The 25,717-nt window shown below is 38.6% G+C and overlaps 1 protein-coding gene across 8 annotated transcripts in view; it reads left to right on the forward strand.

Annotated features, from left to right (window-relative positions):
• The first annotated feature begins 318 nt into the window (after positions 1 to 318).
• The window catches only part of RHOH (ras homolog family member H), a 45,541-nt gene continuing 20,142 nt past the window's right edge, over positions 319 to 25,717 (forward strand). For 2 of the 8 annotated variants that reach the window (XM_077136669.1, XM_077136671.1), the window contains exon 1: positions 6,004 to 9,072. The gene's annotated coding sequence lies outside the window, so the exon portion shown is untranslated. Of the gene's footprint in view, positions 447 to 611; positions 810 to 2,067; positions 2,414 to 3,014; positions 5,007 to 6,003; positions 9,073 to 25,717 lie in introns of those variants that run through there. The other 6 variants (XM_077136666.1, XM_077136668.1, XM_077136665.1 and 3 more) reach the window with 6 other exon arrangements.

The following is a 25,717-nucleotide window of genomic DNA, read 5'->3' on the forward strand; positions in this document are numbered from 1 at the left end:
CCCAGAAGGCAAAAATATAAAACAGGAGTGGCTAAATAATAGCTATGATGTATTGAGTGTCTGCTCTAGTCTAAGCATAACACAACTTTTTTACAAAACCCTTCCAAGGTAGATATTATTATACCCATTTTGCAGAAAAGAACATCAGGTCCATATCCTCCATAATAAATAGAACTGGGGTTTGAATCTTGCTCTGCCTGAATCCAAATTTATGCTTTCTCCAAAATTTCAGGTTGCCTTCAGGGATAAGCCTCAAACTGTTCCCTCCAGAATTGTGCAGGAGATCTGTTATTTTGAAAAGATGGCAAGTTACACTCGATCTGCCCAGCCTTACAACTGAAATGTTTTCCACACCCGCCATGAGCAGGTGTGCTGAGCTGCAGTTGCCCTGTGATGTTTGTACCCAAGCTGAAGATAGCTATCAAGGCGATGAGTAAAACACCAGGGTGAGATGAAGCAGTGGGTGGTCTTCTTTTTTGCTAAACAAACCAGAATTTCTACATCAGTGTAAATTTTGTATGCTTCGCAGTAGTCCCCTGGGAGTTTGTATACTTGGCCCAAGGATGCCGCTCTGACTCACAACACATTTTTTTGTTTTGTTTTGTTTTTAGGCGCATGGTACCGGGAATCGAACCCATGTGTCCCACATAGAAGGAGCATTCGACCACTGAACCTCACGTCACATTTTAAATTCCTCTTCTGGGTTTGCCATCGGGGCCATGGCACATTCTTGTGAATTTCTTCAATGACAGCAAATCTTCATCCTTTTTGAGTGGATTTGATTTCAAGAGCTACATTCAGTGAATAAGGTAGGTGACCAAGCCAGACAATATTTTGTGTCAAAAACAAGTTGTGAATAGAATGAAGTGATTTATTTTGGCGTTTATTAACTATCTCTGAAGAGAACTGTGAAAGGTTTTAAATAAATGTGCTTTGACTAAGGTCTGCAGTGTTGGAAAATGCATCAACTACCTAGGGACTGCTTTGAGGGTTATTTGGGTACATTAATTCTGTTTTGGCTCTTTTTTTTTTTTTTTTTTACTGTTATAAAAAACTTTAGAGCCACAACTTGAGTTATTACTTTGGGTGCTATTACCTCTACAATAAGACCCTGTGTTGTTATGATTTATAGCTCTGCAATGAAAAGCACCAGGATGTGAATATTTGTGAGATTAACATAATTGCACGGGTCCAATAAACCAGGATAAAAACGGCAGTTGAGAATCCTGGGAATCTAATATTCACCGAAACAAAAGCCAGTATGTTATATTACATTAAAATACTTAAAGAGAAAATAGATGATGAGAATATCAGCGGGATGGAATGATGTTTTTATGGTTATGGCTATAAGAGGGAATTTATAAGATGCTTGAAATGATATTATTATGTGGTTAGGGAAGCTGTTGTTTATAATGAATTAAAATGCATAAGGAGGAAATTATTCACGTGATTTCTAGACTGTGGCATTGCTAAAATATTTTTAACACTTAGAATTTTAAAGATTATTTTATGTGAATGTATTTTTACACTGAAAGTAATACATCAGAATTAGGCTTTTCCTCTTAAGAAACAGCTAACATTTTAGACTCATCATGAAAATCCTCCATCAGAAGCAGTTGTCTGTCATTTAGCGGGGAGCTGGGTAAGAATGATTTTATGATAGTGTTTCCCTGGGTTTGAAACTCAAAGCATTCAAAGTTTTAGTACATATTTCCCAACTTCAGAACCCACTGAATTATCTCATTAGGTGGCATATCACAAATGAGGGTATGTATAAGCATTAGATTTTAAAACACTATATCTTAGTTTTCTTAGTTAGTATGCTAATAGTAAGAAAAGAGGGGACTACTTACTAAACCAAGGTAAAAATAATTTCATAAATGGTTCATATCTCAAGGTTTCCAAGTGCAATTCCAGATATACAATTGTCGTTAATGTGGCTCTGTGTGGTATTAAGGGGCAGAGTACCTTTGCAATGAACAAGAATATCACTTGTGCATGAGTTCAGAGTACGAGGGCAGCTATCGCAGTATTTAAAAACCCTCAGTAGACGAGGCCGTTGCTGTTAGGAGACTTAAGTAGAAAAGAAGCTGTTCTGCCATCTCAGAGAGTATTTTCAAAATGAAGGTGTTTTGGGGGGAAAAGTCTGTGTTTTTTAACCTGGACCTGTAGCCGTTGGTGTTTGTCTGGGAATGTTGGTGTTTGGAGGGATGCTCAGGAAAGAGGAAACAGGCCGTTAGACCCAGAACGCGGGCAGCCTCTCCCTCCACAGAGGGGCCCAGGGCTTTTGGTTGGGAGGCAGCCTCGTGAAGATCCAAGACAGGAAGATGAACTGAATCTTGGTTCTGCTTCTCGTAGGCCACACGGTTTCATGCAAATCATGTAACCGGTTGGAGTCTCTATTTCTCTGGCGGTAAAGTGGGTTTAAAAATGTTTACCACACAGGGTGGTTGTGAGGATTAGATGAGAAAGCCAATCTATTGGCTGGAAAGTGTTTGTTGAATCACTATTTTTTGTCAGGGAGACATCTGTGAGCAAGGTTGGGCCCTGGCCTTCAAGGGTCTCTAAATTGGAATTTACAGGGCAGTTTGGTGAGTGCTTGGGCAGTGTTAACTTAGGGTGCTGTGGAAGCCCGTGAGAGGACAACTAACCCTGGCTTATGGTGAGGATGTGTAGTGGTCACAGAGGGCTTCCTGGAGGAAGTGACAAATATGGTTTATAATAAAAGTCTGGTTCCCAGTAGAACGTAATACCCATAGTTTTTATCCCTTGCCCAACGCTGAGTCCCTTAGGATTTTTCTCCACCTCTGTCCCAAAGTTGGACTACATAATATCTGAACTGCCGCACTGACAAACATTTGAATGTCCACCTCTGAGAATTCTCGTCTTATACCATTTTCTCCCTTCATCACTATACCCCAGATACATTAACCTTCTTTTAACACTTTGTGTATGCCAAGCCTTTTCCCGTCTCAGAGCCTTTGCACATACTATTGCCTCTGCTTGGAGTACCTTTCCTCCAACTCCCCTCAGGTTGCCTCCTTATCCTTTGGGGCAGTGGTTGCACATTAGAGTTATCAGAGGAGTTTAAAATAATATTAGTCCCAACATAGACCAATTAAGGCAGACACTGGTGCTTTTTAAATACTTCTCAGATTCTTTTGATTTTCAATCAGGGCTGAGAAACCACTACATTAATTCTCAGTTTAAATGTCAGCTGCTCAAGAGGCCTTCCTTGACCACCTCTAGGAAGTAAATATTTTGTTTTGCTTTTTAGCTCAACTCCTTCTCTGATCCCTTTGTAACACTTACCACAATTTGTAATTATTGCATTTGTTCAAATGTTTTTTTCTCCTTCTGCTGTGGCTTAGATGCTGTGAGGATGAGGACTAATCAATCTTGTTCTTTGTGCTTTTCTTCAGTGCACATTGACAGGCACACAGTAGGATTCTGAGTCTGCAAGGATTGAGGATGGCCCCTAAATGATGAATTCACCAAGTTGAATACCAGTCAGTGGGGCCTCCTGGAAGTCTGTCATGCTTCCTTTGAATCCAACTTTTGGATTCCAAAGGAGAACTATGAAAGAATCCACGTCAAGTTTCAGTGTCTATGATAGCTGGCAAAAGGGTTGCACACATTCTCCTTTTTATAAAACTCGGGTGTTCCAGAATTCTCTGTGTGAGGACTGGAACCTAAATAGACTCTTACTTATGGGATCTCCTTTATGGCTTCGTCTGTCTCCCTCACTTGATTTCTGACCACTATGAGTGAGAGATTTAATTCAATCCTCTCTGTATTTCCTTTCCCACCCCAGCACCCAGCACTGTCTCGATATAGTAGGTGCTCTATAAATGTTGTTGTTGATATGAATGGAGTTGACTTTATCCACATGGCTTGTAGGTATTTTGACCAAGCTTTCACCCTGGGCAGTAGCATTTATAATTATTCAGAGATTTCAAGCACAGGAGCATGACTGCATTGTGAAAGTTAAATTTGTTGGTTTGGGTAACTCAGCTATCATCTAATTAGTTGCAGATGCTCTCTACACCTGGATTGCTCAGGACAAAACAAGTAAATTTAGGTTTTTAGGCAAATAATGAAACTCTAAGGGGTTTGAAAACAAGTCATAATCAAGAACCTCAGGACAGGTGCCCATTGTTAAAATGGTGACTGCATGGTGGGGCCCCTTGAGTTCTTGCAATGGCTGATTCTGCTCTTTCCAAATTATTGTTTCATAGTTATTAATAAACCAAAACGAAGCAACCCACTTGCTGTTTTCCTTCCATAGTGTGCTCACCAAACTGAAGTTTAGTTCTAAGGTGCTTTTTTTCTAAGCTTAATTGATCAAGACCAATCAGCGGAATGGACTCTTTCTTTATTATTATTATTCCGTTTCTTTAACTTCCTCAAGGAATCATCTTGATTTCTCATTCTTCCTTCCCTCTGTAAGTAGGTGATTTGCTGGTGGAAAATCAAGGAGGAGGGTAGGCAGGAAATGGTCTAGGGCTGGTGGATAAATTCAACACAAACCCAGCCAGGCAGCAAGGTCTTATTCTGCCTCTTATCTGGGGAAGTTTCATTTTCTGATGGAGGGAAATGTGCAGGCACACATACACACACACACACACACACACACATACACACACACACCTAAACCCACACAAATGAAACCCCCTCTGCGGAGAAGCTAACTACAGGAAATTGACTTAAGGAAAGGAACTTGCTAATCTCTTTTGTCACATCCAGATCGTCCCCACTGCCCCAGTCACCACCGTATGCACACTAAACCCAACCATCTGGATTGTCTGCCAGACCAACTCTTACTCAGTTCTTCCAGTATGGATCAGTTGTAGTTTTATGGAAGGGAGAAAAATTGATCGTGGAAGGAAATCACAATAGTGAAAGGGCTCCAGCTGCTTTTGTTTTTACCTACCTGTTCTGAACAAATTTGACTTCCGGAGCCACTCATTTTGGTGTCAAGAAATTTCTACAGCATTCTACCACAGGTAAGACTTTTGTATCTTTAAAAATATTTTTTATTCAAAATTTTAAATAGGATTCCTTCAGTGTCAAAAGCAATCTTTCTAATTTCATTTAGCTTTTACTCTGGGCTTAACATTGTAGTTGTCACTCTCTTTTACCTGTTGTAAAGAATGCAGTCAAATGGGGGCAGGGGGAGGGAGCGGGTTGCGCTTTATGAGGGCTGTAAGAAGCCATGGAAGAGAATGGACTCCATTCATTAGTTTTCTCATCTTCTTATACCATTAGCCACCTTCTCCCTTGTTCCCAAATCCTGACAGTATACATATAGTTATGTAGCATTAAAAGTTTTGATATTTGGCTTTTCAATTTTCCACCTATTATCCTAAAAATTCATATGCTTGTCATTGATGATGATTGAGCTTAAACACATGGGTAATTTAAGTGTCATACAACCTTTGATGAAGTAAATCTAAAGATCCTCTAGGTTGCATAAATATGAATTTAAACACTTTTTAGTTTAGAGAAGAAATAGAATCTGAATTCAAATCACATAGCTTTGGTTCAGGAATTCCCAGCTTGTTGGTTATGCTTATTGCCAATGCTAATGTCCTTTTCCTAAAAGTGATATGTGACCCATAAGTATGTATTTTTAAATTAGATTAAATTTAATTTAATTATTTTGAAATGTTGGGTTTGAGAACATACTGTGAGGTAGCAGTCTAGGTTGTAATTAAAAAAAGTTGAGGAAATTACTCGTGTTAGGTGTTTTATTAAATTTAACCTTTCATTGGAGTATTCAAGCAAGGAACAAGTAGGCTATTATCACCTATTGGTTCTAAACTAATGTTGTGGCAGATAAAGAGAAATACAAAGAAATATTTATTTGGAATATAGATAATCTAGTAGTCATAGTAAGAAGTAAAATTTAGGGAGCCACACAATATGGAAATTAAGCAATGAATGGGGTAGCATAAGAGTTATAGGGATTCTGAGAAGGGGCAGGGGTGGGACATGAACTGGAGTAGTCAGAAAGTCATGGGCCTGGAAGGTTGTGAGGTTTGAGTAGATGGAGAAGGGAAAGGTTATTACAGACCAGGAAACTAGGAAGAATGTGTAGGCAGAGTCACAAAGATGAGCCTAAAATTAGGAAATGACTAACCCAGTCAAGGAGACTGGCCCAAGAAGAGAAGAAAGTTTGTTTTACATGTTAGCAATAGATAAGTTTGGAAGCTCGGGGCGTGGGAGTTTATGAAGGCTGTAGGAGGCCACTTAAGAGAATGGACTTCATTCAGTAGTTTTCTAGTCTTCTTATACCATTAGACTCCTCGTCAGCTTTCAGAGCTCTAACAGCATTTCATTTGAGGGGGAATCCGGCCATCTTTGCGCCTTCATCCTTGGGGCTCCTTTATGTCTATACATCAATAGTCCTTCACTTGCTCTGTCTTTCCTTTGTACACTGTTTATGCAGAGACGAGTTTGTGTGGCTTGGGGTGCCTGTAAGAACTCCATTTCTGGTTACCAACCCTCAGTCATCTGGTTATTAACATGGCCTTCATCTTGGGAGGGCACAATGGCTGACAGATTGCAAACAAGTCTCTACTCCTCCAAAACCAGTTCAGAAATTCCAGGAAATATGTGTACTTCCTTTGCATGTTGGAATGAGTTATCATAGATTTGCTGCTGGTCTTTGCCTGATCATTCCTTTGGAGTATCAGTATATCATAATGATTCAGGGTATGTTTTTTTCCCCCTGGACCATGAAATATGTACATCCATATAATAAGAAACTACAGGATGGTGTAGATGAGCCCAGACTTGTGTTGACTCCTGGGTCTGTCACTTTGAACTGTGAACTCTCAGACAAGTTATTTAACTTCATTCCTCAGATTAAAAACAATACACATGCAAAATACCTACAAATGACAACAGTAATAACTGAAAATCCCTACCTTGGGGTTGGTGGAGGGATAAAATGAGATTAAAATATGTGAAGCATTTTGCCTAGAACATGGCATAAAAGAATCTCTCCATAAGTGCAGCTGTTATAATTTTTCCTAAGGACTTGGCTGTGGACACTAAAATGACGATGTGATCCCTTTCTTGGAAACAAGATTTTTTTAATTAACTTTTTTATGCCAAGCAAGTGGGGGTGACAGGTAGAGGTTGGGAATTAACCTTTTCTGAATATGGGTTATGGACCAGGTATACTATTTTGGTGTTTTGAAGTGTTAATATAATGAAAAAAGGAGGGCATGCCATGGTGGGGTGGCTCAGCATGCACAGTTTTGGCCTGCTATACCGGAGATCTGGGTTCATTTCCTGGTGCCTGCCCATGCAAAAAAAAAAAAAGAAAGATGGAAAACAAGATTAGAAACTGAATTTTCCAGCCTTTCCTTACCAATTTCTCAGGCTTAAGAGAGCCTCCTCCGGGTAACTACAGCATCATTTATGGGTTATTTGTGTTGCTTTCCGAATGCTTCGGGTGGATTTTTATAAAGGTGCTTGGAATTAGAAGTGGATAGTGTGACTCTTATTCCTTGGCCAGTTTAAATTATTTAGATTTATGATTTAAAGACATTTAACGCTAGCAGGGAAACAGCTAAAAGTCCACTTGAATTCAGGAGTTGGGACCATTTTGACATTGCATGCTCCAAGTGCTTGTTTGGGTTCCGGACGTTTGGTCCGGGGGAAAGCTAAGACTAAACAACACCCTATTTCTCTATTCCATTTACTAGATTAGAGGTTCTTTGGGATTAGTAAATCCCATTTTCAAAACGCAAATACTGCTGGTATGTTAATTATACTAGGGGTTCTCTGTTATGTGTGCAGATTACTCTAGTCAAATAGTAAAATCGTTTTCCTTCTAGAGCCCCACTGATGCCATGAGGGAGGGAATTTGGGGCTTCGTTTATGGAAAGGATGGTTCGCCCAGGTGGAGGCTAGGAGGTAGAGGGCTGTATTGGGTGCTGGGAGTGGGTGGCACAGTGAGAGCAAGTAGGAAGCGTCAGAGATGGAAAGTGTGACTAAAGGGGGGGTGTGTGGAATGGTGCCAGAAACATATGGCTCCTACTTGGCTACTTAATTATTTTGATTCTAACAGCTGCTTGAATGCCCTGTGCCTTCTTGATGTCTTGCACATGAAATTGTCATACTCGTCTCTGCATAAGGACAACTGTTCAGAGAAGATGTTGCTTTGCTTGGTTCTGGCCTTGAATAGTGGTTCCCAAAGCTGGCAGGGCATAAAAACCACTCATGAAACTTGAAAATGTGGGATTCTCATGTATCACACCCCAGCCCTGAGGTGGGGTCCATCTGTTGGATGAAAAAATAGGTCCCCCTACCCCCCGGGGTGATTTGGTGGTAATTGTTCTGCAGGCAGTCAATTAAGAGAACTCTCCTAAAAGGGTCCCAAGCATGGAGATGGTAAATAGAGTAAGTACTGAGATAAGATAAATTGGTTGTCTTTCTAACATGATTAGCATCTTTACCTGGAAAGTATTTTTCTTATTTTGGATTTAGGATGGATTCCTGGGGCAGGGCGTCAGCATACTTACGGTTTTTACACACCATATTTACATTTTTAACGAGCAAATGTAGGGTTCCAGTTCTTTAAAAACTCTAAAGTGTTATATATATGTGAAGACTATCTGTTATCACTCAGGAAAAACCCAAAGAAAGGAAACTTGCATTAAGGAATAAAGTGCTGAATCACTTTCCCATATCTCTTTCCCTGTAAAATAGCATACTACTAATGAATTACTTTTGGAAGAAAGTTTCAGAGCATTACTGAATGATCAATTGCTTCTTAAAGCAAAGCATTCTTCGGAGCCTTCTTATCAGTTCTCTTTGTTTCTGGTAAAACAGAAGTCAGCGATGACCTCTTCCCCATTTCGTAGAAAAGAAAATCAAGGAAACGAGTGGTTAAGTAACATGCAATTCATTCTCATCACGTTTGACATGATAGCTACTTATAGTCATTCACTTAGTCCAGTGTTTGAGAAAATAAGTGGTTGAGTAGTTTATATGGGGGATCCTATGGAAAAACACAAGTGAAAATGAGTGCCTGAGGAGAGTATTGACCAACTGTGGGTGAGTGGACAGAATTAATTGAATTAATTTATTACATTTTACTACTCTCTATGCTCTTGAAGTTACTTCTATTTATCTGCCTGATGGAAATACTGGTGTACTACTGAGCATCTTTTACCAACTCTGAGTTCGGTGTTGTCACAGTGGTAGTTTGAAAATGGAAGTATGTATACTATGAAATCAGTAAACACTATAAATCAGGCTCCCACCCTTTTTTCTTTTCTTTGAGTGCCTATTCAACATTTACCAGTACATTGCTGGGGCACTGTGTAAAATACAAATATGGCACTTTGGCAATATGTATCAAGAGCCATTAAAATGTTGATACACTTTGATCTGCTCATTCTATCCCCAGAGCTTTATTCTAAATAAATAATTCAAAGAAAGAAAAAAGAATGTGTGTGAAGATATTCACTGTATTATCATTTGTAACAACAAAATCTGAAAATAGCATAAATACTAAACAATAAGAGTTCTGGCAAAATTAATGCCATGGAATATTTTATAGATATTAAGAGTCATAGTTATAATTATGAAAATATACTTGCTATAAAGTTAGAGAAGCAAGGTTCAAAATTTCACTAACATTCTGATTTCATTATGAGCATGTTTAAAATGAAAGTATTTCGTGTGTTATGATGGCAACATGGTAGATTTTTGGTTTTATTTCCTTTATTGTGATAGTGGTGTGTGTGCAATTAAAAAGTCTGGAGAGAGTCTGTAAATAAATGATCTTAAGTAGTTGTAATGTTAAAAGGGACGGTTATGAGGAGTTTTGCTGACCAGCTGGGGCTTGTCTTTAAATGTGTATTGTTAATCTCTGGGCAGAGTATTGTAAAGGGAGTTTGGATCCGAGTAGTGTGGGGTTGTGGATGCTAAGGAGGTTTCTGAAGAGCAGCCTAATGAGGAGGAGGAAGGGTCTGGCTGAGAACGGAGGACTTACTAATGTAGACTGCAGAGCCTAAGAAACAGTCCAGAGAAAAGCTGCTATCCAAGGCCGGAGAGTGAGGTGAGAACATTTCTTAGGATGAGGCAAGGAGGTCTCTTGATGTCAAAAGCAAACAAGATGGCAGAGAAAATAGCTCTGTTTTGATTAGAACAACAGGGTCCAAACCACAAAGCAAATGATTCTTCTAAATCTTGGGTTCTCAAATGTTGGTGTGTTTAAGAAACACCTGGATTGGAGGGGACCCTGTTAACAAATATAGCATACTATATTCCACCTCCTTGGATTCGGATCCAGCTGGCCGGGCCTGGGTAGGAATATGCATTTTTAACAAGCCTTCCCATCCCGTAAAGATTGTGCAAATGGCCTGCAGATCAAACTTTGAGAAACACTGTCAGATTAATCAACTTCCTTGGTTGGTCTTGGGGATGTATATCAGTGTGTGTGTGTGTGTGTGTGTGTGTGTGTGTGTATGTATGTTTGGGTAAGGCTGTTACCTGGAGGTTCAGGAGCTAAGGGCTTATACTATGAAAGGGGAATAACAACAGAGTAAGTCCAAATGCGGCAATTTATTGTGTCGACTGTATAAAAACAAACTAAAAACAGGAGGCTGTGTTCCTCCTTAGAGGAATATAATTTGTACCACAAAATTCCTTCCCACTGCTCAACAACTTTTGTCAGACGTTTGAACCAACTGAAAGTAGCTGTGAACAAGGAAACTGTAAGCAGAAAGCACAGGGAGAAATGGTCACAGTGAGAATTTAGGACTCATGAACATTCGATTTCAAACCTTTGGGAGGTGGTAATTAAGAATAAGCCTACAGTAGGATTTGTCCAGAAACATTTTGGGCCCAACGGTGTGACACCATTACATTAGAAAGGAAAGAAAATATAATTTTTGCTTGAAGGTAGTGTGATCTATATAGCACTTTAGCAATTGAATTAGTAATGGCAGTTAGACATATGTCATAAGAACAATATATTACAAAATAACCATTTCGAAAGTAAACAACATCTTCATCTGGCTTTAGGAGAACATTAGTAAGTGTAATAAGCTCTCAAATAGCCTTTAATATCTTGAGTTCTTCAAACTTCACACTGAAGATGATTCTTTTACTTAAAAAAAAAAAAAAACGAAAAACAAAACCTTCACAGTCCCTGTCATCAGGGCCTCTCGTGTCTTGGGACATGACAGGATAAAGCAAGGACTGACTCAACAACCCTCTTAATGTTTGGAGAGTCAACTCGGGTTCTGTTGGATGGTCAAGGGTCTGATACCTGAACTCTCCACCTTCAGCAAGCTCCTCTGCTGACTGTCCTATTCTCTGCCTTTGTGGACTAACTCACTTTTGCTGTAGAACAGTGTTTCCTAATTGCTACTTTGTTCGCAAATGCCTTTAGAATCTGATGAGAACCTAAGACCCTCTCCATGAGAAAAAGCACATTTACAGGAACATGCATATTTGCTGTACAGTTTTAGGGGATCGCAGGACCCTTAAGATCCATCGATGGACTCCCAGGGATCATGATAAGAACTCCTACCTCCAAGGCTGTTAATACATCCGAAGCTGAGAAAGTTCTGGTTTTCGCTGAAGGTTGGATTAAGCCCGTAAGATTGAAATGCTAACTCTCCAGTCGATGGCTGAAATGAGGACAAGATGGCATCTGCCATCTACGTATATAGCATGTTATAGCACTGCGTCCTTAAATTGAGTAAATGTGTGGGGCTAGAATTGGTTCCTTTCAGGGAGAATATATGACTAATGTGCTAAATCCTTAATTCTCAAGTCTCTTATATGAAGCCAGGGTCAGCTTGTTTGGGAAAGGAACCTTTCAACATTCTACTTTAATGTCTTAATTACTGTCACTTGGCCCCTTGGAAGGCACCAGAAGTGCAGGCAGGTTGTAAATACAGATCTGACCAACTCCAGAGTGTAGTCAGGCGTGATGGGAGTGGCTGGGAGTAGGGGGTCAATTGATGGCCCTCAGTGAGTACTGGACCCTCGGCCAGGCTGCTTTTAGGGTTGAAGGGCATTTGCCAGCATGAAATGCCCTTGCTTCGGAATGTAAGACGCAGGTTTTCCTATCTGAAGCTGAACATCTGAGTTCTTCGAACTTAGGGGAATGTTCTGTGTACTTGAACTTGTATCAAAAGTTCAAAACCTAAATGACCCTGATGGCTTTGGAGAAAGTCATCTTCCTGTGTAGTACTTTGACCACGCAAGACCAGTTAACCCTCTTCCATTAGTGGGCACCTCACTTGTCATTTGGGAAGGTGGGTGTTTATTAGCTATTAATCTCCGGTTGCCTCGCAATAAGATAGGGCTCCAGGCAGGGGTATGGAGACTTATCCCAAATCCATCTCTTTCAGTTAGCCAACTCTGTGGAAAGTGATAATTTGAGATCATGTTATCAGGTTATTGTGATAGAGTTGGGGAGGGGAAAATGCATGCCAACGACAACCCTCCAGACAAATTTTGTGAAATACAAATCAGGGTTCTCTTGGTGTAGGATAATGTAAAAATTGTAAATCTGCCTTTACATGGAAAAAAAACCCTTTGTCAGATATGTTCAATTAATTAGGTCACCTCAACCTCTAGCATCATTTTAAATTATTGTGCACTCATGACAAAGTTTCCTGCCAATTTCATTATGTATTGTAATAATAATATTGCCTCATTTGCTCTTTAGTGACAGGCCTCAAAACAGAAATATTCTATGGACACCAAAGGCCACTAGCAAACATTCTAAGCCTCCTGTCTCCTAGGGATTGTTTCCCCTGCTTTGTCATTGCCTAGCAAGCTGCTGATGCAGGCTTGCCTCTCCCTTGCTGTTTTTCCTTTCTTTAAGGGGTTCCTGCCCCAGGTAGCATCCTTATTTTCCCAACTCCTTGTCCAGCAATTAATTACCTTCTCGAACATTTCTAAGTATACCTACCCTGCCGTGAACTTTTCCTCCCTTTCTCACGCTTTTTTGTTGTTGTTGCTTCAAAAAATTTCTGCCTTTGTTCCAATTACGTGCTGAAAAGGATCCCGACCATGGTTGAAAGTGTAAGAATGCCTTTCTTTTCAAGAAGGATAAGGAGAGCCAAATATTTGGAATCAAATTTTACATGATTTAAAAACATTATCAACAATTACAAAAACCCTTACGGAGTTTAAAAAATTCCCATCGGTACACTTTGTTTTGATAAAACCTGATCTTCCTCAAGCACCAATATCTTTGGGCAATAACTTTCTGAAATTTATTAATAATTCTCTCTCTTTCCCTGGTGGTGCTGAGGGAGTTGAGGGGAATGTTGGAGGTATATAAAGGAAACAGGAGGGGAGAAGGCAGAAAAGCTTTACGTGTTCACAGTACCACAATGTCCTATATCTGTGAAAATAATATTGTCGTATTCCTATGCGCAGAATATCGCTTTCAGAATTATCTGTAGCAATGTTGGCTTTAAAATTATAATAGTAATACATGTTCTTTGTTGCACATGTGACATGTGCCCTTTAATTTAAATGTATCTGTATACATTTGATTCGCAATTATTTAATATATTTTTAATTTAATTTTGTTTTAACGTAATTATTTATGTATTAAAAATGCCATCTTTTCAGTGTTTTCCCTCCAAGATGTGTGACATCTAGAGAAAAGACGCTTAAAGTAAACACTGCTTACAATTAAGAAGCACAACCCATACTTAAAGGGATGATTTAAATGAACAAAAGGGCAAATGGGGGTATCTTTTCTGAGACCTGCTGTTGTCTCTTCTTTCTTTTCATCCTCCACATCTTAGGAACAATAATTAAAGTGTAGATTGTGGTAGTGTTTCTATTAAATTCTAGATCTATGAAACTACATGGACAGTTTTCACATGGATTGGGATGGACAGGTGGCAAGGTGGGGAGGTAATGTTCTGTGTAAAACTTGCATCAAAAGTTCAAAACCTAAAGCAATAGTTTGGATTTCCCCAAGGGCTACCCATAAGACATGTCATCCAGGAAAGACCCATCATACACACATGTGGAAAGAAAAACAAAAAAAATTCTCTTCCAACAGGGCTAGACTTTTGTGGCTTTCAGTTTAAAAACTAGATTGTGCAATTGTACTCATTAAAAGAAAAACCAACATTTTCAGCTTAAGTTTAAGTTGCCTTTTTTATCCTGATTTGTGACCAGCCAACCTTCCGAAGTTACTTATCTTAAAGCTTCCTCTGATTTACTGACCCTTTCTTTTGAGGTCTGAAATGACCACACTTTAAAAAAATTTCCTATGTTCATTCCTGCTATTTGGAGTTTAAATGCTTGTGTTACTTCTTTCATAAATGCTAGGGTATGACTGGTTTAGTTTCTCATCAGGTATGTAATTCTCTATTTTACCTGCCAATTATAATTACTATTTTTTCTGTGCCAGTATCTAGCATGCTAGCACCTATAATATAAAATGCTGCTTCATAAACAAACCGGTAACCAGGATAAATAAAATGAATTCAGTTGTCTTCTCAGTCTTTTAAGGTTTGATTGGAAATGTTTTTCTTTTCCCATAAAATGTTGGCCAAAGTACAATATATAAACAATAACACCAAGTAGTCAGGGAAAAAGCCAAATGCTCCCTCCTCCTACACTTAATATGCTTTGTTCTAAATATTTATTTTGAATTATTTTATATGGATTAAGAAAGGCCTCTTTTCAGAATATAAAAATTGCAAGCAGTTGGGCAATATGAATAAATAGCTTTAAAATGTCCATAGCTTTTGATAGAGATTATTTCTAAGGACACATAGGAAGTGTTTTATTGTAAAAATAAAGCCATTCAATGTAATGTTTTTTTTTAATAATAGAAAAATCTAAAAACCATCTAAACTGTTTAAGAGAAAGATATGGTCAATAAATTAACTTTCAGCCTATGAAATATCCGTCAAAACATTGTTTTTGAAGATGTTTAATAGTGAAAAAAATCAGAGTATAAAACTACATATTTTTGTTAAAAAAGGCCTATATGTTGATTTTTATACACAAATTCAAAATATGGAGCTAAATAAACCAATATGTTAAAGTTATTCTCTAAAAAGTGATTACATGTGATTTTTAAATGTTTTTCATTTTTTCCTGTAACTAGCATGTATTATATTTTTAGTAAAAAGGCCAATAATCCTTATTAAATGAAAATCAATTTGTAGTCTGGGGTTAATAATGAAACTAGTAAAATGAATTTGATATGAGAATTATTTTGACATTTCTAGGGAAACCTAATGTTTTGAAAATGCTGTCTATAATTAAATTTTATCTGTTAAGATCAAGAGAATCTTTAGAATTTGAGGGATTTTGAGTTTCTTGGGTCTTATATACCTTGATAAGCTACAGAGAATCACTTTTATTGAGAGATGTTGGAGTTATTAAATTGGTCTGTGAACAGTTTGTTTTTAAAATAAGAGAAAATTAGCTTTCACTAATGTCAGAATTTAAACAAAATATAAAATTTTCAAGTGGTGAATACAGGGCTTTTAAAAGAAGTACACTTTCCTTATCCACCTTAAATATTTAATTTAGAAATAATTGATTTACAAATATTTTAAAGGTATACCTATTAAATAAATCAGGATAAATGCATTCATTGTGGTATAATGTAGGCCTTTCATAACCATTTTTCTACACAATACCAAATATCTAAAAATTTATTAGTCTCAAATGCCAAATATTACTTGGGATATTTTGAAATTACTTGAAAAGTTTATTAGTTTTGAAAAAGAGATTTCCTTTTAAACGAACATATGAGTAAAATCACATTTGATTTGTGTTATATTCCTGATTACATTTTTGTGTTTGTTTTTGGTGTACTTTTTTCCCTAGCCTCAGTTTAACAATAACTTCATGATTTTATTAGGACAGCTACTGTTCCTGAGACAGTATATCAGATAGGAATACTGGTAAGTTTAACAATACCTAGCTGCAGCTTTAATAAATCAGAATTTTTTTCTCTCGCCCAACAAGTCTCATGGTCTGTGCTGCTGTCTGTAGTTCAGTGGCTCAGTAACACCCTCTCTGCCTGTCGTCTTTCATCATGGTTGCAAATGGTTGCTGTAGTTTTGAGCATTGTACTTCCATTGGAGAGGACTGGGGTTGAGTGGAGGTGGGAAAGAGGGTGAGCTGGCAATGACTGTCCCCTTTTTTAGGCAAACAAGAATTTTCCCAGAGTCTTCCCAAGCAGATCATTGGTCCTCGGCCAGAACTGGGTTACACGGCTGCCTCAACTGAGAGGAGGGGGTGGGGAAGCAGGAAATAGAAGTGTTACCATTTGTTTAGACTATACTAATCAATTTGGAGGATACTGGAGTTTGGAATCCTTTGGAATCGTCTAATACCCAATCTGTAATCGTATTTCCATGAGTGTCTTAAAAAATCTTTTTTACAATAGGTTTATTTAAAATTCAACATCCAGGGGTGCAAGGGTAGTTCAGTGGTAGAATTCTCGCCTGCCATGCGGGAGACCTAGGTTCATTTCCCGGCCCATGCACTTCCCCAAAAGGCAAACAAACAAACAAACAAACAAACAAACAAAAATCCAACAAATGGTGCTGCAATAATGGGATACTCACATGGAAAAAGAATGAAATGTGAACCTGCCATACAGAATACAAAGAAAAAAAAAATTAGCATCCAAGGAAGGTCTACCCATTTATATGATTATAAGTCTCAAATATCTTTAATACTGATTATTTTTAGTAAAAATAAAGCGATGCAGGAAGACACTTAAGAATCATAGTAGATGTCTTGGGGTAGTTTTATTGGATCCATAGCAAGCTGTTTGCATGTTCTCATGTAGATGGTACAAAAACCAAAAGGGATTTTGCAAACAGTGGAATCATAAATGATTGTTTTTAAAATAATTGGTTCCAATGGTTCCATTGCTTTGTTTGTAAAAGATGAAAAAGAAAGGCAATGGAGAAGGAGAGGAGAGGAGAGTATTTTTTATTTTATTTTTGGCCAGAACGGTTTTTCTGTGCCTAAGTTGCCTCACTTGTAAAATGGGAATAATAATATAATAATTACTTCCTAGATCATGAAGTTCAAATGAAAACTACCTGAGAATGCTGCATTTAGCTGTATTTCCACAGTATTTCCCTAACCTGATTGTCATCCTACTGCATAAAAAAGTAGATTCCCTGGCTCCACCCAGGGAATGAATGAGAATCTCAATTGCTTTTTCTATAAATTGTGGATGATGATACCTTGCAACTAGTGATACTTCCAGGGCTGTGTGATGGTTAGCAAACACAGTGAACAAACTGCCAAATGCTTATTTACTAATGATTATTTTTGTGAACCCAGGTGCTTGGAAGTGATGCCATGGGGACAGATTAGAATTCCTCCATTGACTTTGGTCCCACGCAACATCTAGCACGGCGCCCAGCACATTGTCAGAGTGCAAAACATATTTGAGGAATGAATACATGACTGATATTAATGAGCATTCAGATTCATGACAATTCAGATTATCAATTCACAGATGAGACAGGAAACTGGTGGGCCTCTAGTGCTTGCTAAGTCAGACTTAGGTCGGAATGGCTCAGAGAACAGCTCTAATGCTCAGTAAATATGACTTCTGTTGCCTCACTCTTATTTTGTATATTTTGCGTGTGTGTGTGTGAAACTTCTTCCTCTAATTCCAACTGACTTTGAGGAAAGAATGGGACTGGAAACACATCCATGTAAATGTCAAATGGTAAAAAAAAGGCTTTACCTTCCAAGATTTCAGCAAAGCACTGAGCCTCAGGAGAAAGGGCTGCTGTTCCAGTGGTGGAACAGCTGTTTAGTAGACAGGACTTCCTACCACCCTGGGTGTCACCCAGTTTGTAGGAGGGGACCTGCTAGGAAGGCTATCCCCTGAAGGGGTCTTGATAGGTCCCTAAGTGTCAACTGGCTGGAAACCTGAGGGTTGCACTTTCTTGCAGGGGAAGATCCTTATCAGTGGGGTTGGCAGCAGCTGCTCAGAGATTGGTGAGCTGCTTCCTTTGCCATCTTCCTATGGGGAGGGTCCTCCTAAGATGGGCCTCTTGATTACCCCAGGCCAAGAAGACTACTGGGGACCTTATCAGATCAGATGCTTCTCAAAAATGAGGGGCCCAGAAACCTCAATTCTTTGTACAAGTGATGATTCTTAATGGAGAATTTGGTGGAATTCAGTGAGGAAGTCATTAAAAGGAGAGATGATGGGGTTTCATGTCAAAGAGAAAAGGAAGGCTTCTATATCAGGTACAAAAAGGAGGAGACAGAGTTCAACTCACAGAAGGTAGACTCTATGATACTGAAGTTCCCTGGGACCCTGTTTTGGAAAAATGGTAAGTATGGGTTTCACTCTTCTAGTTCCTGATTTGACACCTCTCTCTCTGTCTCCCTATCTATCTAACTATCTATCTATCTACCTAGATAGATAGATAAATAGATATATATAGATATATCTTAGGCTAGATTGGTAAAACTTCATGGGAAATGGAGCACTGAATTTACTGGGAAGTTATCATACTTAATCTTACTAGGTAAGGCTTATCAATATAATACAAAACAAAACCCCCAAATTCTCAAAACTGAATAAACCCTTGTTGATTTGCAAGAACCTGGGTCTGGCTGAGATAATCAATAACGATAACAGATGGTGGTAAGGGCCTTGTTATCAGAGATCCATCCTGATGAGAGAGTTGGTGGAGGCAAACATTCTAGTTGGTACCTGGGAAGAGTAATTGTTCTCACCTGTATAATCCTAGGACCACTGGCTCTATACAGCTACACCTGCCCCCCTGTTTGTAATGTTCCTTCCTTTAGTTCATTTGCACAAAACACGGAATACTGCGAAGACTTTCTTAGTGTAGTGCAAGTTCTTTAGTTTTCACAATCACTTTGTATATTTATTTGGTCCATGTGCTATGGTATAAGGGCGCTTTGGGAATGGTAAAGTGGAAGGAAACTTTCTAATGGATGTTTACATGGTATTTATGTGTGTACAAGATATATTAATAATGTATAAGTGAAAAGGTAGTTAAAGGATGATGGAGTGAGGTTAAGAGATTATTTTTTGATGTATTTCAGTTCACTTTGGGATCATGGATTAAATAGGCTGGCTAATGCTGGGGTCTTGAGCTGGTCTCTTTTGGAATTTTACAAGTTTTACCACTAAGGCAAGATTAGAGGAAACTAGGGCATGAAAATGCCTAGAGAGTCATCTTCTGAGAAGTAGGATTTATATAAAAAGGTGTTAATTAGTAAAAAAGGGGGTTGATCAACCACAGTGACACAGAAAACAAGAGAGTCTGAGAAGTAAACTTGGGCAGCTCCCACCCCAGCGTTGTCAGTGAAGAGAGAATCTTGGCTAATGGACTTTCTGTATTTTGATCCCATTGATAAGGTCCTCCTCATAGGGAAGAAGTGTGCCTTAGGCTAATTCATTGTCGTTAGGTCATTCGACTAGCTCTTCTCTGAATCTCTGCTGCCCAGGAATTTTCTGCTTATAGTTTGGCTTTCCAATGACACTCCCCATGGTGAAGACATATGGAGACCATGTTGCAACACCAGTGTTCTAGTCCTCATGATGGTTGCATTTCTCATGGCCAACAAATGAATTGGCGTCCTGCTATATAAACAAATCTTATGAGCTTGGCCTAAACTGAGTTGCCTTCTGGAAAGTCAGATAGCTTCTTGGTGGTTTAGAGGTGACGCCGAGAACCATGGCAAATTTATTGAGTTAATGAAAACTGCCTTGGTAAGGCTCTCCATCTTTTTTTTTTCAAATGGCAACACACATATTTATTAAGTCTCTTCTTCATCAGACATCAGGAGTGCCAGAAGTGGGGTGCCAACCTGGTGACTCCTGAGAGTGGGGGTGATAAGAAGACCACTGATTTTGAACACCAAAACAATTTCCCTTCTACCTTTGTCATTCCTGCTTTAGGTAGTAACACATGCCTTATGACAATAAAAATGATTGTGAGAAAAAATAATGTAACTGCTACCGGGTGGGTGAAGGTGGCGCAGTGGCAGAGTTCTCACCTGCCATGTTGAAGACCCAGGTTTGAGTCCTACTGCCTGCCCATGCGAAAAAAAAAAAAAAAAAAAAAGATTGTGTACGGTCACTACCCTTGAAAAATTATTTATATGGATATATTAAAGCCTAGGATGAAGAAGCTTTGTTCAGAGAGAATTTCTGCCAGATACCTGGGTTTCTTGAACTACCCTGGTGATACAGATTTGGGCTGCAAATACTTATGAAGGCCTTTGGGCTGTGGGTTACAATCTTTCAAAGACAGTTTTTCTTGTCTCCCTCCCTTTCTTCCTTTATCCCTTCCTTCCTCCCTGCCTTTCCCCCAGCTCTCAATAGGGCCTAGATAGCGCCTGCCTGTTTCCTCAGAATCACGGGAGGAGCAGGTTTACTTCTGAATCACTTTTACCCTAATGGTGTGACCATTGGAAGTCCCAGTGAAATGAGTATTTTGGGGGTAATGAACCCCAAAACTAATGAGTTAAAGTTGGTTTATTTAAAAAGTCAAACAAATAATAATTCAGGTAGCATGACAATATGGCAAAAATGACAAATAGGGTAACATGCAGCTGAAATTCAGGGGCTAGATTAGGTACCATCTTGACCATTTTGGGACTCAGTGACAAAAGGAAGGAAGTTCCTACAAATTCTACCAATGGTATCCATCTTTATGACATGAGAAAGTTTGTTTCCTAGGATGTTAGCTCCCCAGGAATTCTTCTAGCATGTTAAGTGGGATGTTCTGGCCACATCCCAAATTACTGAATTATTTCAAGCCTTTAAAAAAAAAAATGTAAGTGGTGTCTGAAAGAGCCCTGTTATAAGAAGATGTAGACTGAGAGTGAGAGGGGACTCAGACCCAGTGGTTCAACCTGCTCGTTTAGCACATGGGTGACTGCGATGGAGGCAGGGTCAGGAGTGGGTAGTGGCTCTGAACTTATTCAAGGTGATTTTATCAATCGGGCTGATCTGGAAACAGGACCCAGGCTTTCTGGGCCATACTTCTTGAGAGTGACTATCCAGTGATATTAGCAAATGGCATTTTTGCCCAGAAAGGAACTTCAGGATGTGTTTATATTTTCTTTTAAAAAACAGATCATGAGGGCAGGTGGCTCAGTGGCAAAGTTCTTGCCTGCCATGCCAGAGACCTGGGTTTGATTCCCGGTGCCTGTCCATGCAAAACAAAAACGGATCATGAGATTTTATTTTTACAACTTTTTTTGTTACAAAAGTAATATATGTTTACGAAGATTTGGAAAATACAGATAAGCACACACACACAAAGAGGAAAACCAACCTGTAATTCCACTGATTAGAACATAGTAATTCTTGGTATAGTACCTTGCTTTTTCTTCTCTCTCTCTCTTTTTTAGTTGAAAGAATCAGGATCATATCACTCATACTGTTTTGAGCTTGCTTAATTTTGGGCAACAATGTTGTCATATACTTTTTTCCATGTTATTAGATATATTTTCTATAATAGTAAGAATTCTATGATAAAGAAGTTTTTATATTTTTTACCTTTGAAGAGTTATCCTGTGTAGCAAATTGTTTTGTATTTAAAAAGAAGACACAAAGACAGAAATGATTAGAAATGGCAAGTCAATTTCAGTCAGGGAGTGTATTTTCTGAAAGTGTCACTGTGAGAAAAAGATTTAGGATTATGCCTCCTGTTTTTGAACACATTGATAATAGCTGTGTGGGGGTTGAGAGTTGGCATAATAGATGAATGTCAAACTCCACTAAGGAGCTGTGGATAATCTCTGAGAGCCATAACTCATGCATCAAGAGCAGATTGCTATTGAACACCACTTCAGGCTAGGGACTGTACTAGTTGCTCCCCCTATGGATATCTGGTTGGGGATTTTTGGTTGTGGAACACTCTATCCAAAGTCTGGTATTTCCATACTTGCTGTGGTGTTAGGCGGCAGATGAGTACTGGGGCCAATGGCTGCCTTTTTGTCCAAAAAACCCACAAGTATATCAACAACATCACCTTTGGGTCTCTTGGCCATCTTATTACTGCTGAAGGTCTGCAAATGGGCCAGGTGGTTTCCTCCAAGGAGTCTCTGGAGATCTATAAAGACTTGTTATTTGTAAGTTCTCTCTGCCACAAATTGGGCCTGTGAATTCTAAATTGGATTGGAATGGGCTTCTAGGAAAAGACACCCAGGTCCTATTTTTACCTTGTGTGAATCAGAGATTGTTGCTAGATATCAGCTGGGATCCTCTGTGCCTACTTTGGCTATTCCTTCTCTCTTTCTCTGCTAAAATCTGCTGAGACAGTTTATGTTATCAATGCTTAACTTAGAAAGAGCTTCCAGCTCAAGGCCTAATTTCACAGATCAAAGAACTGCAGCCCATAGAGGCTAAATGGCTAAAGCCAGGTCACACGGTGAGTGGGAGAACCAGGATTCGGCCTGACTCAGGCCAGGGCTCTCTGGCCAGGGCAAGCTGCCTCTAGGTACAAAACAGAAAGAAAAAGTTCAAATCATTGCACATTTTAAGATTTATCCATAACTGAGGAGGAACTTGCTTAGTCCTCTACTAAAGCTATTTAGAAGGAATCAGGCAACTCAAAATCTACTGATAGGAAAATGTTTCATGATATATTACTAGGTTTGAAAGGCATCACAGGGAGTATAGTGTAGTAATAGTAGTATAGTGTAGCTGCATTTTGTAGATAAAAAATGTATTTGTGTGTGTGTAGGATAATTACACATGGCATTTACATGTAATAATGTAATAGCTCTGGGAAAATGCATGGGAAACTTAGCACAGTAATTACCTCTGTGAAGATGGCCTGGATCCTTGGTGTGGGGGTGGGGGGACAAGCCCAGGGAAAGGATATATATTTTTCACTTTTGTATTCTCTAAATTTTACTATGGGCATGTATTAACTATTCAAAAAACAAATGTAAAAAATTTAAAGATGATATATGAACTCAAATAAGGGAGAAAAATAATGCTTATTGAGAGTTTCCAGAAGGCCTCCTGGAGGAGGTGGCATTTGAACTCAACCCTGGAACAGGAAGAACTTTACCTGGAAGAGTGGGAGTAGGGAAAGTCAGAAGAGGGTAATCAAGGTTTTGGAGATGTGAGAAGAGTATTCTCTTGGCCTTTGGCGTTTATTTTTATTATACTACTTGTCCATTTAAATTGATTTTTTTTGTGGCATGAAGCTGAGAGTTAGGTCATTTATTTGTATGCAGAATGTTGCTTCTCCTTGCTCTAATTTGGAATTTTATTCTCTAAGGTCCCAGCTCTATGGACCTCATTGTGATGGAGAGCCAGACCATTCCGCCTTTGGATGGCCAGCACATTAGCTCTCCCCATGAACTCATTTCTTCTATAGAGAACAAAAAAAATGTGAGGGTCAGAGAAATAGCTAAGTAACTAAGTAAAATTAAAAAAGAAATTAAACCTCTAGGTCTACTCAAAGCTATATTAGCATTTTCTTTATTATCTTCTGTTTCCATTAGACTCTTTATTAGTAGGCCTGGTTTAAAGACAATTAAAGCAGATATCCTGTCATTTTTTGGACGTTTATGTATTTGTAAGGTAGTGTGACTAGAACATTATGCATGCATAAGCGATAAGTTGCACAATTTAAAAAGAATTTTACTCTAGAGTATCCTGGCAGTTTCAGGGTCTTTATGAACTTTTTTTCTTACAGTTCATATTAGTTCTTGATTAGAAGCTGAGCCTTTAGGGAAATATTCAATCCCATTACTATATATTATATCTGTAATGTATTTATATCTATATTCCAAAAGGGGATTTTAAAAAGGCTAAGAAAATCTGAACAAACCTGTATTCTTAGATATTCTTCTTTGTTCCTCCTCTCCCTTAAACAATTTATAGTATAGCTACAATCTTCCTAATACAGTTTGATCTATAGATGGACATTTGTAATGTGAACTGAGAATTCACAGCAAACCTGAATTTTCCTGCCCCCATACAAATACGTTTTCCTCTGCCTGGACCAATACTCTTTTGGGCAAAGGTATGTAACCGAGAAGTTAGAATTTAAGCGATGATTTTGATTACTGAATATAGGTATTCCTTTTTGATTACTGAATATGGGAATATAGGTATTCCTTTTTGTTTTATGGTATATCAGAATAGACAGAGGGGAATTCCTGAAATATCTAAATTGTAACCCAGCTGCCTTCATCTCTGATAACGATTGTATAGCCCTTATCTTCTTTCCTGCGATTGTAAAAACCTTGTGACTAACCTTCATTTGTGCCCAATTATCCAGTTTTTCAGCTTTGAAGTCTTGTAATCACTAAAGACAGCCCCTAATGTTTATTAATGAAGAGTCTTGGGTCAGCCTAGAACTAACCCACCCCAAATCCAAAGTAATTTTGATGACGGAGACTAGATCTAACCAAAACAGGTCTGACATGTGTAGTAGGTTAGACTTTAACCTACAAGTCACCTATACCTCATTCTGCCATTTTTTTTTTATGTATGTTCTCTAAGCCGGTAATTAATCTACGCATGCTCAACAATTAAATGACCTCTAATCACATCACCTGAGGCCCCTGTGCTCATTGTCCTAAACCCTGCCCATCTTTTTCTCTAATAAAACTATCAGAATTACTGCAGTTCTGGGAGACAGATTTTGGGCCACTGGGCCATCTGCTTTCCTACTATGTGCCTGATACTAAACCTCTCTTTGAAACCCTGGTGTCTCAGGAATTGGTTATTGAGTGCATCGGACAAAAGAGTCCACAGCCGTTCAAGAACAGGAAGACATTCCCAACCGAGGGTTCCAGACTGTGCATTTATTATTCTACATAATTTTTTTCCTTTTTTTTTTTAACCAAATTGTTCAATTGCTTGCTTATTTCAGTTAATAATATATCATGGCACCCTTCCTGGCCAATCCCTAAATACTGACCTAATTCTTTCTAGTGCTGTATTGAATTCTACTGTATGGACACAGCATCATTAATTTAACCATTGCTTTTTGATGGGTGGTGGACTTTTCAATTATTTTCAGATTTATGAATAATGCAGCAATGGAAATTCTTGCATGTATAGCTTGATCAATTGTGTAGGTATGTCTGGACAATGTGTTCAAAGAATTAGAATTTCTGAATTAGAAAGCATATGCATTTAAGAATTTGATAGATACTGCTAGGAACGTACAAGGGTGGGTGGAGAATGGGCTCCACCCCTGGTGCAGCTATAAGGAGGTGCATTGCCTGTAGAGAATTTAGAAAACAATAGTAAAATCTATATGGGCCTGCTTTTTATCACCACCACATGGGCTGCCGTGATAAAGTAAAAGTTTATAATGTTCTGTAGGCATTGCTTTGAGCTGACTTTGGGGGACAGATGGCGTCTCCAACCCCTAAGGCACTGAGTATAAACAGTAGATTAAAAATAAACAATGATAGCGTGTTGATTGTAGAGACCATGGAACAGAATTGGGCTACTTCTATTATGTTATTCTAGGAACTTCTTGGAATTTTGCGTTTAAATTTTAAACAGTGAAACAGAGCACGAGTTGCAAGGTGTAATATTTTTGATTAGTAGTGAGTGCAGGATTTAGTTCTAGGTGAAATTTTCACTGATTTGAATATTACTTCTAAAATTGAAATTTTTCTTGTAAATTATTTCTTTTAAAACTGAAGAATAAATCAAGAAATAATAATTGTCCTATGG

Source organism: Tamandua tetradactyla, chromosome 19 (genome assembly GCF_023851605.1).
Source record: "Tamandua tetradactyla isolate mTamTet1 chromosome 19, mTamTet1.pri, whole genome shotgun sequence".
Classification (NCBI taxonomy): Eukaryota; Metazoa; Chordata; class Mammalia; order Pilosa; family Myrmecophagidae; genus Tamandua; species Tamandua tetradactyla.